This window comes from Mus pahari, chromosome X, assembly GCF_900095145.1.
Source record: "Mus pahari chromosome X, PAHARI_EIJ_v1.1, whole genome shotgun sequence".
NCBI classification, from domain to species: Eukaryota; Metazoa; Chordata; class Mammalia; order Rodentia; family Muridae; genus Mus; species Mus pahari.
In genome coordinates this window covers 77,011,344-77,022,611 of record NC_034613.1, presented here as the reverse complement: position 1 = coordinate 77,022,611, position 11,268 = coordinate 77,011,344, and the positions used below count along the sequence as shown (strand labels likewise).

Below are 11,268 nucleotides of genomic sequence, written 5' to 3'. Positions count from 1 at the left end.
GACAGAGAGACAGAGAGACAGACAGAAAGAAAGAAAGAAAGAAAGAAAGAAAGAAAGAAAGAAAGAAAGAAAGAAAGAAAGAAAGAAAGAAAGAGCATTTTCAACAAATGGTACTGGTTCAACTGGCTATTATCAAGTAGAAGAATGCAAATTGATCCATTCTTATCTCCTGGTATAAAGCTCAAGTCCAACTGGATCAAGCACCTCCACATAAAACCAGATACAATGAAACTAAAAGTAAAAAAAGTGGGGACAACCCTCAAGCACATGGGCACATGGGAATAGTTCCTGGACAGAACACCAATCAATGGCCAATAGTGTATGCTCTAAGATAAAGAAATGACAAATAGGACCTCATAAAATTGCAAAGCTTCTGTAAGGCAAAGGACATTGTCTACAGGATAAAACATCAATCAACAGATTAGGAAAAGAGCTTTACCAACCCTACATCTGATACAGGGCTGGTATCGAATGTAATCAAGGAACTCAAGAAGTTAGACTCCAGAGAACCAAATAACCCTATTAAAAATGGGATACAGAGCTAAACAAAGAATTCTCAACTGAAGAATCCCAAATGACTGAGAAGCAAATAAAGAAATGTCCTACATCCTTAGTCATCAAGGAAATACCAATCAAAACAACCCTGAGATTCCACCCCATACCAGTCAGAATTGCTAAGATCAAAAACTCAGGTGACAGCAGATGCTGGGGAGGATGTGGAGAAAGAGGAAAACTCCTCCATTGTTTGTGGGAGTGCAAGCTGGTAGAAGCACTCTGGAAATCAGTCTGGTGGTTCCTCAGTAAATTGGACATAGTAGTACCTGAGGACCCAGCAATACCACTCCTGGGCACATACCCAGAAGATGCTCCAACATGAAATAAGGACACATGCTCCACTATGTTCATAGCCTTGTTTATAATAGCCAGAAGCTGGAAAGAACCAAAATATCCCTCAACTGAGTAATGGAAACAGATAATGTGGTACATTTACACCTCACACCTATTAAAAACAATGAATTTATGAAATACTTAGGCAAATGGATAGATCTGGAGGATATAATCCTAAGTGAGATAACACAATGGCATGTACTCATTGATAAGTAGATAATAGCCTAGAGGCTCAGAATTCCCAAGATACAATTCACAAGGTCATGGAACTCCAGAAGAAGGAAGACCAACGTGTGGATATTTCAATACTTCTTAGAAGGGGTTACTAAACACTCATGGAAGGAGTTACAGAGACAATGAGTGGAGCAGAGGCTGAAGGAATGACCATTCAGAGACTGCTCCACCTGGGAATCTATCCCATATACAGTCATGAAACCCAGACACTATTTTGGATGCCAACAATACTTGCTGACAGGAGCCTCATATATCTGTCTCCTGAGAGGCTCTGCCAGTGCCTGACAAATATAGAAGTGGATGCTCACAGTCATCCATGGAACTGAGCACAGGGTCCCCAGTGATGGTGGGACCCAAAGAGTTGAAGGAGTTTGCAGCCCCATAGGAGGAACCATAGTATGAACTATCCAGTACCCCCTGAGCTCCCAGGGACTAAATCATCAAACAAGTATTACACATTGAAGGTGACCTTGTCAGGCATCAGTGGGAGAAGAGACACTTGGTCCTCTAAAGTCTCACTGCTCCAGTGTAGTGGAATGCAGGACCTGAAAGCAGGAATGGCTGGATTGATGAGTAGAGGTAGAGGTAGGGGATAGGGGATTTTTGGAGGAGAAACCAGGAAAGGGGATAACATTTGAAATATAAATGAAGAAAATATCTAATAAAAAAGAAAATGGTTGGATACAAGATTAATAGACACATACAAAAATCAGTACCTCTCTTATATACAAATGTCAAATGAGCTGCGAACAAAATCAGGTAATCAACCACCTCATAATAGCCAGGAATAATAAAAATGTTGAGGTAACTAATGAATCACATGAAAATATGATAAAAACTTCAAATATTTGATAAAAGAAATTGAAAAAAATATCAGAAGATAAGCCTTTCATGCTCATGGATCAGTAGTATTAACAGTTAAAATGACCACCCTGACAAAAGTAATCTACATATAACTATCTACATATAACATAATAAACATCAATACAGTATTATAAAGAACTTGACGGACAGTAGTCAACTTCATACAGAAAACCAAAATACTAAGGAGAGCTAAAAACAATACTGAACAATAAAAGAGCCTCTGGAGGAATAGCCTTTCCCAATTTTAAGTTGTACTACAGGGCAATAGTAATGAAAACTACATAGTAGTAGGATAAAAACAGACAGGTTTGTCAGTGTAATCGAATCAAATTCTCAGAAATTCAAACAAATATGGGTGCCTGGTTTTTGATAAAGAATCCAGACACAATGAGAAAAAGAAAGCAGTTTCAACAAATGGTTCCTTTCTAACTGAATGTCTACATGTAGAAGAATGCAAATAAATCCATATTTACCACCCTGAACAAAATTTAAGTCCAAGTAGGTCAAGGAACTCAATATAAAACTAGATACAGTACCTCTAATAGAAGAAAAATTGGGGTAGAGGTTTTAACAATTTGGCACAGGAGAAAACTTTCTGAACAGAACACCAGCAGCTTGGGCACTAAGATCAATGGTTAATAAATAGTACCCCATTAAACTGAAAAGCTTCTGTTAGGTGAAGGTCATTGTCAAAAGGACAAAAAGTCAACATATAGAATAGAAAAAGATTCTAATCAACCTTACACCTGACAGTGAGCTCATATCCAAAATATATAAAGAACTCAAGAATTTACACACCAAGAAACAAAGTAACTCACCTTAAAAATGGGATACAGAGCTAAACAGTAAAGTTTTTGACAGGGAAATCTCTAAGAGCCGAGAAGCACTTACAGAAATATTTGATACCATTAGCCATTAGAAAAAGTGCCAATCAGAATTACTCTGAGATTTCATTTCACATCAACCAGAATAGCTAAGGTCAAAAACTCAAGAAAGAGCTAATGCTGGCAAGGATCTGAACAAGGGGAATATTCCTCCTTGCTGGTAGAAATACAAATTTGTCCAACCACTTAGAAAATCAATATGGCAGCTCCTCAGATAATGGGGAATTGAAGTACCTTAAGATCCAGTTACACCATTACTAAAAATATACCTAAAGAACACTCTATTTTACCACATGGATAATTGCTCAGCAGTGTTCATATCAGCTTTATTTATGATAGCCAGAACATAGAAACACATTAAATGTCTGTCAATGAAAGACCAGAAAAAATGTAGTACATCTACATAATGGGGTATTACCTAGCTGTTAAAAATATTAGGAAATTTGTGGGCAAATAAATGAAACTAGAATACATTATTCTGAATGTTGATAGAACCAAATATGACTGGCAAAAATGAAAACAGAAAGTCAGTGAAATTATTTCCAATGTTATTGTGCTATACTCAAAAATCAGTGACTAATACAACTTTTATTAGAGAGACATCATCAAGCAGTCAAACACAAGAAAAAACCACCTAGAAGAAAAGCCCTGTGAAGCAGTGGAGGAAGGATTCTGGGAGTCAGAAATTTCAAGGACATGGGAGAGCACAAACCATAGAAGTCACTAAACAAGAATCAAAGGGGCTCATAGAGACTGAAGCAACAATCTAGGATGCTGTATGTGTCTGAGCTAGCCATAAATGTTATTGTTGATTTTCTTGTGTCCCACCAAGCAGTGGAAATGGGCAGAGGTGTCTCTGACTCTTTTTAATATTTTATTGATTATTTGGAAATTTACCTTAAAGCACCCACATCACACTGACTTCCCATTCCTCCTAGGTGTACCCCAACACTTGTGACTTCCACCAAAATTAAAAAAAAAAAAACAAGAATAAAAGTAGAAGGGAAAAAAGAAAAACAATACCAAGTTAAATTTCTATTACTCATATACTCAGTGGAGCATGATCTAATTCCCAGTGTCTGGCCCCTAATAGAAAACTTAGTCCTTCCCTACTTCAACCACTGTCTACACTGGAATCTGTCAACGGTGAGGAGCTGTACTTCAGCATTTCTATCACTTTTTTTAAGAGCGCTTTCTAATGGCTATCTGTATAGATCACTTTGTGGGGTGTTTGAGATGTGAAAGAGAGATTGACAAAGAAGCCTTCTATGTCTCTCATTCTCAACTGTAATACTGCAGTTTATGATTCTACTGCAAAAGAAACTTCCTTCCCCTTTATAGTCAGTGATTTCAAGGATCATAGTCTTCCACATGGTTTCTGGTAACAGCATGGTCCATGGACATCAACATGTCTTCAGGTAGTAACACAAACAATGGACATTCCCATAACCTTTGGTGGTTATATGGACCATAGACATTAACATGGATACCAGCAACAACACAGATCTTAGATATCAATAGGACCTCAAGAAGCGTCCCAGGTCATACACATCAACATGGTTAATAGCGCCAGCTTGACCCTCTGACTTCAACATATCTTCAGGTAGCAGCATAAGGATATCCACATGGTCTTCAGTCATAACATGGGTCACAGATATCCATATGGCCTCTGGCTACAGAAGGACCAAGGACTCCACCATGGTACTCAGTCATGGAACACAGGATATCAATGTGGCTTCAGGTGTCATCACAGCCACTTCTGCAAGAGCCATAATTGTGTTCATGGTCTGTTTTGTGCCTGAGGGCTGTGTTGATGTCTGTGGTTCATGTTACCACTGAAGGCCACTGAGAATTCAGAGGCCTGTGCTATTACCTAAATTTGATCTTGATTTCTGTGGACTTTGCAGCAGAAGTCTGTGTAGATATCTAAACGTTTTGCCTGAATTTGGGAGTCTTTTCTTCATACTGACTTGCTTTATCCTACTTTGATATGAGAGTGCAGACCTTGTTTTATTATAATTTGTTATGTCATGTTCAGTTAATATCCCTGGGAATCTGGCTATTTTTTTGAAGGGAAACAGATGAGGAGTGGATTTAGGGCAGAGGGGAGATGGTGAGGGTGCTGGGAAGAGTAGAGGTAGGGGAAACTGTGGTTAGAATGTAATATATGTAAAGAATAAAACACAATAAACAGTAAGATTCTGTTAAGAGTCACTCTCAGAAAAAAAAAAAAAAACAGCACAGAAGAGTGACAGAAGATCTGCTGCTGACAAGAAGCAAAAACCAACCAAGCTGACTGAGATTCAGACAAACTAAGCTGCATGGTAATGATACTCTTCAAAGTGTTGTGCTACCTGAAGGCTGTGCAATATGCCCCAAGTTTCTAGCCTTTGTGATCTGTCACTCTTTCTGGAATAGGCTTTGGTAATGCGGCTGCCTTTGTGTCATTTTTGCTTACCCATATTTCTGTACAAAACCCCAATAAGACTCATTGGTTCACCAAGTTGGACTTTGATGTAATATGTACATTGATCTGCCATAGGTTCCATATCTGGGATGACTAAACATGTACATTTCATCTGCTCAGAAGTTTTGTCACACCACATCATTGTGACATAGTGAGAGACCTATGTGGCACAGAAGGCAGATATGGTGGTTTAAATAATTGTCCCAACATCATTTACCCAAGTATTTGAACATTTGGCACATGTTTGGTGGCACTGTTTCTGAAGGGTATAGGACCTTTAGAAAGTAAAGCTTTGCTAAAGAAAGAACATCACTGAGTACCGATGTTGAGAGCATACAGACTTCTTACCTCTAATTCTCTCTCCTTCTCTCTCTCCCTCCCCCTCTCCCACAACTTCTCCCTCTCCTACTACCTCTACCTTCCCCTTTCCCTCTGCCCCTGTCCCTCTAGTTCTGTCTTTATCTCTCCTCTTGCCTTCCTGTATATGGATAAAATGTAATTACCAGCTTTCTGCTTGGCCATCTGCTGCCATGAGTCCCCAGCCATTTATGGGTTCCTTGTTTTAGAGTCATGAGCCAAAAGGAAATATTTCTTCCATGAGTTTAATTTTACAAATTATGTCTGTCTGTTTGTCTGTCTGTCTGTCTGTCTCTGTCTCTGTCTTTCTCTCTCCATATACATATATATATATATATACATATATACATATATACATATCCATTACATATCCATATATACATATCTATCTATCTATCTATCTATCTATCTATCTATCTATCTATCTATCTATATATATATATATATATATATCTAACACATATACATGCATATATTGGTGTTTTGCCTGTATTTTGTCTGTGTAGCACATGCATGAAATATCACTGCAGGCCAAATGTAGGCAACATGCCTCAGTGAAATAAACTTATACATGTTTCTTAGCTGCCATGTGGATGCTAAGGATCAAATACAGTTTTATGGAAGTGTTCCTAACTGCTAAACCATCTCTCTAGACTCCATACACTGATTTTTATCATGTGGTTTTATTTTGTGGTTTATCACCACAAAAAGCTAATAATATGCTTTCTTTTATGGTATGAGACCTCACAGTTTAGAGACTAAGTCTCTGAAGAGACTCTTTCCTTACAGTTGTGAACAGTGTTGAAACCATTAAAGAATATGGGGTATTTAACAGAGTAAATACATTTTGTAATTCTGAATGATATTGTGCAAGGTCATGCCTAAATAGTTATATGTTTGTATGTTAAGTATGAAAGGTTAATTAATGATAGTAATTAACAGAATCAACATTACACTTTGGAGACAAACTTCTTGGTATGTTTATGAGGCAGTTTATGGACTGGGAAAAGTGAAATTGTAAAACCAACCTTGAATATATGTGACACTGTGACACTGGCTGATGTCCTATACTAAAAAGGAAGAGAATTGAATTAAGTCACAGAAATCATCTACATGCTTTTTGATTGTGTTTGAAATGTGATAAGATGCTTTAAATTCCTCCCAAAACTGAAGTGTCTACTCTTCACCAGGATGGAATATATCTCCTCACAATCTGAGACAGAGTCAAATTTTCCTCTCTTAAATTATATATGCCTCTGTATGCATGTGTGTGTGTGTGTGTGTGTGTGTGTGTGTGCATGTGTGTGTGTCTATCCAAGAACATACCTACTACTCCAGGGAAAGGATGAAGCCTCATTAACTTTCTCTAACTTGATATTTAATGCATCCAGTTTTATACCATAAAGATCCTACAGAAATCACATTAGAAATAGTACTGTATTGATACTTATGCTTCAAATGTCTATCTAAAAAGAAGTACATTAACAACAACTGCTTTAGGATCAAGCTTAGCCCTCTATTCATGAAAATAGGTACTGAATTGCACTGAATTTTGTTTCCCTATTATTATTATCCATAATGCTGAAGTTCTGTTAAATCTTCACAGAAATGTTGAAAAGTCTCAATTTATTTTTACTTTAATATGATTTTATCTTCAATACAATGAATATACTTTAAACAAGCTTCAGCTTATGTAAAGAATGTCATTACTAGATCCTTTTTTGAAAGTAGGTTTTGCAATAAAACCATTGTAGTTGCTTCTTATATAGACTTTAGTAAAAATTATATAGTCTTTAGTAAAAATTATATTACTTTATCAAACACTTTCATCTTCCCAAACCATGCTGCTAAAGTAAGATGTTCTTGAAAAGAAGTTATCACCTAGTTGCTGTTTATGTTACACTATGCACCTGTATTATGGGAAGTTTTCTTCATATAAAATTGAGGCCTCCTACTGATTAATTTTGCTCTGCATTCTATCATATCTAAAAATTCATAGGAGAAAGAATTTTTAAGTTGGATTTTTCAATTTGTGATATTTATAGAATTTGAATTGAATTAGGAGTTAAGGACCTCTTATGATTTTATGAACTAAGATTAGGTCTTTTGGGGGGGTTCTTCTTCTTCATCTTTGTCTTCATCTTCATCTTTATCATTACTATAAGGATCATCATCATTCTCAGTGTCAGTATCATATGGGTAATCCACTAAAGGAACCAGGCTGCTAGAGTGTGACCTACTCATTCTGTTTCAGAAGCATCCCCATGAGATGGAGAACATTTAGAAGCTTCAGATGATTTTCTCTTTGGGTGTTCTATTGCACTTTCACTTTCATTTCTTTCTTTAATTTTCATAATTATGCCATTATGAATTGAAAAGGCTCTTCTCTTTGGTAAAATAGCACCTTTTCTTTTTGTGATTCCTCTATGACATTTTACCTCCATGACATTGGTACGTCTGCAATATATTTTCTGGTATACTACATTACGTAAATTTCTTCTTACTTGACGTTCTCTCTTCTTCTCTTCTTCATCTTTTATTTTTAACCCTTTAAATGTCTGGACATACTCAATTAATTCGAAAGAAATAAAAAAGTTTTCCACAATGTTTGCAATAAGAGACTTGATATTTTCTTGTCTTATAAATTCAAATAGCTCAATAATAGCTGAATTTAACATATTATACCAGTGTCCATTATGCATAAAAGCATTTACAACTGGTTCAAACAGGTTTTTCTTTATTATGTAAAGATTGTAAGTTTCGTCTTTAAGACCAATCATCTTTCTCATAAACTGGACAGAACACGAAATCAGAAATGTGTGCTTTGAAGTCATCAGCATCAAGATTTTCCTGAGCAAGTTGTTATTCAAATTATATTTTTTTTATATATGTTGAGTGGTATTGTACACAAAAATTAAATGTTTCTAAAACTACTCCCAGCAATTGTGCATTTTGATAATTATCAGCGCAGATGTTAGCCCTATTATTTGCATTGTCTTTCTCTACTGTGGTAGACAAAATTGGTGCTACAAGGTTACTTATGCAACGTGTATAGAAGAAATTGAGAAATTTCATTTTTTCACATCCATTAGCTGTAACATGCATATTTTCTGGAACAAGAAGAGCACACAGAATTATTGGTAAAATGATGCCTTGTGAAAATTCAGGATCAGAATTACAGATCATTTGTTTGATCATTATATTAAGGAGAAGGTCATCATCTTCACTGTCCTGAGCTTCATCCAGTAAATACTCTCGGACTAGGCACTGATTGTATTCTACTAGATAAGGAAATATATCTAAAGCAGCTATTTGTATTTGGTAATCATGCATGTGCACTGCAGCTTTCAGAGCACCCATGATTCCTAGATTTATTAATGTCTTCGATAATTCATGTTTCTCTAGATTCTCTAATGTCTTAGCAAATGTACAGAATTTCTTGAAGAATAGAAACAATTCATGCCGTCTCTCATCACCTACAGTATTATCTTTTAACTGGGCAAGAACTTCAACAAAAATTTTTCATTATCCTGTAGCATGGTAATTATTTCAATTTTGTTGAAAAGATTCATAGTGTTAAGATCATAAAGAAGATTCGATTCAAATATGGTTGGTATGGGCAGTACAATATCATGAACATATTGCATTCTGTAGGTCTGTTGTATTGTTTGCCTAAGTTGGGTGTGTGTTATTGGTAAAATTTCCTTGAATTTTGAATTTTGAGTCAAGAATTCCCTGTACTTCTTTGGGTGATCCAAAGCAGTGTCATATTCAAGGCATCCTACCACATCCATGAAAAATTCATCAGTAAATATTACGTTAAACAAATGTGTATTGCCTAGAAACAGGAGTCCTTTAATTATGTCATTCAAATAATAGAAGCCTCCCATGTTCTTCAGCTTTTCACAGGTGTTGAAATGCTATAGCAATTTTTTAATATAACCTCCTTTTTCTAAGACCAGCACCAGCCTTTTCTTGTGGCTTGGTGTTTCATGGACAAGAGTAAGTAAATATGCAATATTTTCAAGTGTATGGAGTTCACACTTTGGCATCTCAACCAGATTCCAGATTTGCAGAAGTTCATCAAAAGTTTCCAGATTATCAGTAAGTTCTTGTGTGATTTCTACATTTGGATCCTTACCTTGAATTTGGCAGATATCTTCCCAAATCTTTTGACAACCATTTGGTTCCTGGAAATGTATTGCCACACCATGGTTCTTAGTTTCAGACCAAATGATTATTTCCCCTTGTTGTTTGTGATAGGGTACATTAAGATGTATCTTGCACTCCATAATCAGTGAGCCATCTGATTCGGAGTGAACAATCAGGCACACACCCTGGAACTTCTCAATGTATTTGGTTGAAATTTGACCTGCACCTATGCCTTTCCACTGCTCATCTTCCACCATAACATAGATTTTTATGCTATGAAGTTTGTCATCCATGATGATCTATGGTTTTTCCTTGCTAGGCCACGTCCTACGGCAGACCTTGCCTTTTCGTACTCTGTCTAGAACTTGCAATCCCTCGCTACCTTAGCCAGGAATGCCGATAATGGCACAATTCTGAAAAAAAAAATAAAGTCACAAGAGAGCAGATTACTGGGTGTTAAATGAATGACAGAGGCTAAAAGAGGACCCAAAACAACATCATTATGATTACTGGGGGTGAAGGCCCTGATAGTTATCATTCCTTTCTTACTGAACTATCGCCAACAAACCTCTCTCAGGAGCACTTGAATCACTGAGCCTCCGTTAGTTCTGGCAGAATATTGTGATTCTCCCTAGATTCTTCCTAAAAAGAATGTGCTTGTGTAATAGACACTGTTAAAGGGACCATCCTCCCCTACTTTAAAAATGGAAGCATAGGAAGTACTATATGTGGTTTCTATAAAGTGTCTTGTTTATCAAAAGTATTTTCACTCATCAGAAGTATGGTTCTTAGGTCCTTAAGCAAAAGGAAATATCAATTTTCTTGCCAAGTCTATCCTTCACCCTGTATGCCAATGAAAAACTGGGGCACATAAGCACACATACATCATTTACAGACAAGATGCCATCCCCAGAATCAGAGAAATATAATTGGGTTTATCTACAAGATATATTCTTGTGCATCTTTTACTCTGTATCACACACCTACATATTAAGGGAAGATATTTTTTTAAGCCCTGGCAATCCATTCTGTTCAGTCTGAAGTTTTATCTTCCAGTAGGTTAAACATTTTTCTCAAATGTTTCCCTTTGCCTAATCATGAACTTTGTTATTGAGAACTGTGTCATAAAGGAAGTAAATGAAAGCTTGCTAAGAATGAGAACTGACATTCAAAATATTTACTTTTTTTCTGTTTTTTGGGGGGGGTTGTTTTGTTTTATTTTTTATTTTTAATTATAGCTCTATTGTGTTTTGAACTTGCTACAGCCATTTCTGTTTGCCATGCTGGCCATCAGAATTCCAGGGCCCAACTCAAGCAGTGACCCTTACTCAACCAACCACAGACCACTGTTGATACAATACCAGAGAGGAAATGGAAACCAAGAACAATACAGTCCTAGAAAAATACATAAATCAAAAAACA

The 11,268-nt window shown here is 36.4% G+C and overlaps 1 pseudogene; it reads right to left on the bottom strand.

Moving 5' to 3' along the window:
- Positions 1-7,778: 7,778 nt before the first annotated feature.
- LOC110313278 lies at positions 7,779-10,166 on the bottom strand (annotated as a pseudogene).
- Positions 10,167-11,268: the final 1,102 nt, after the last annotated feature.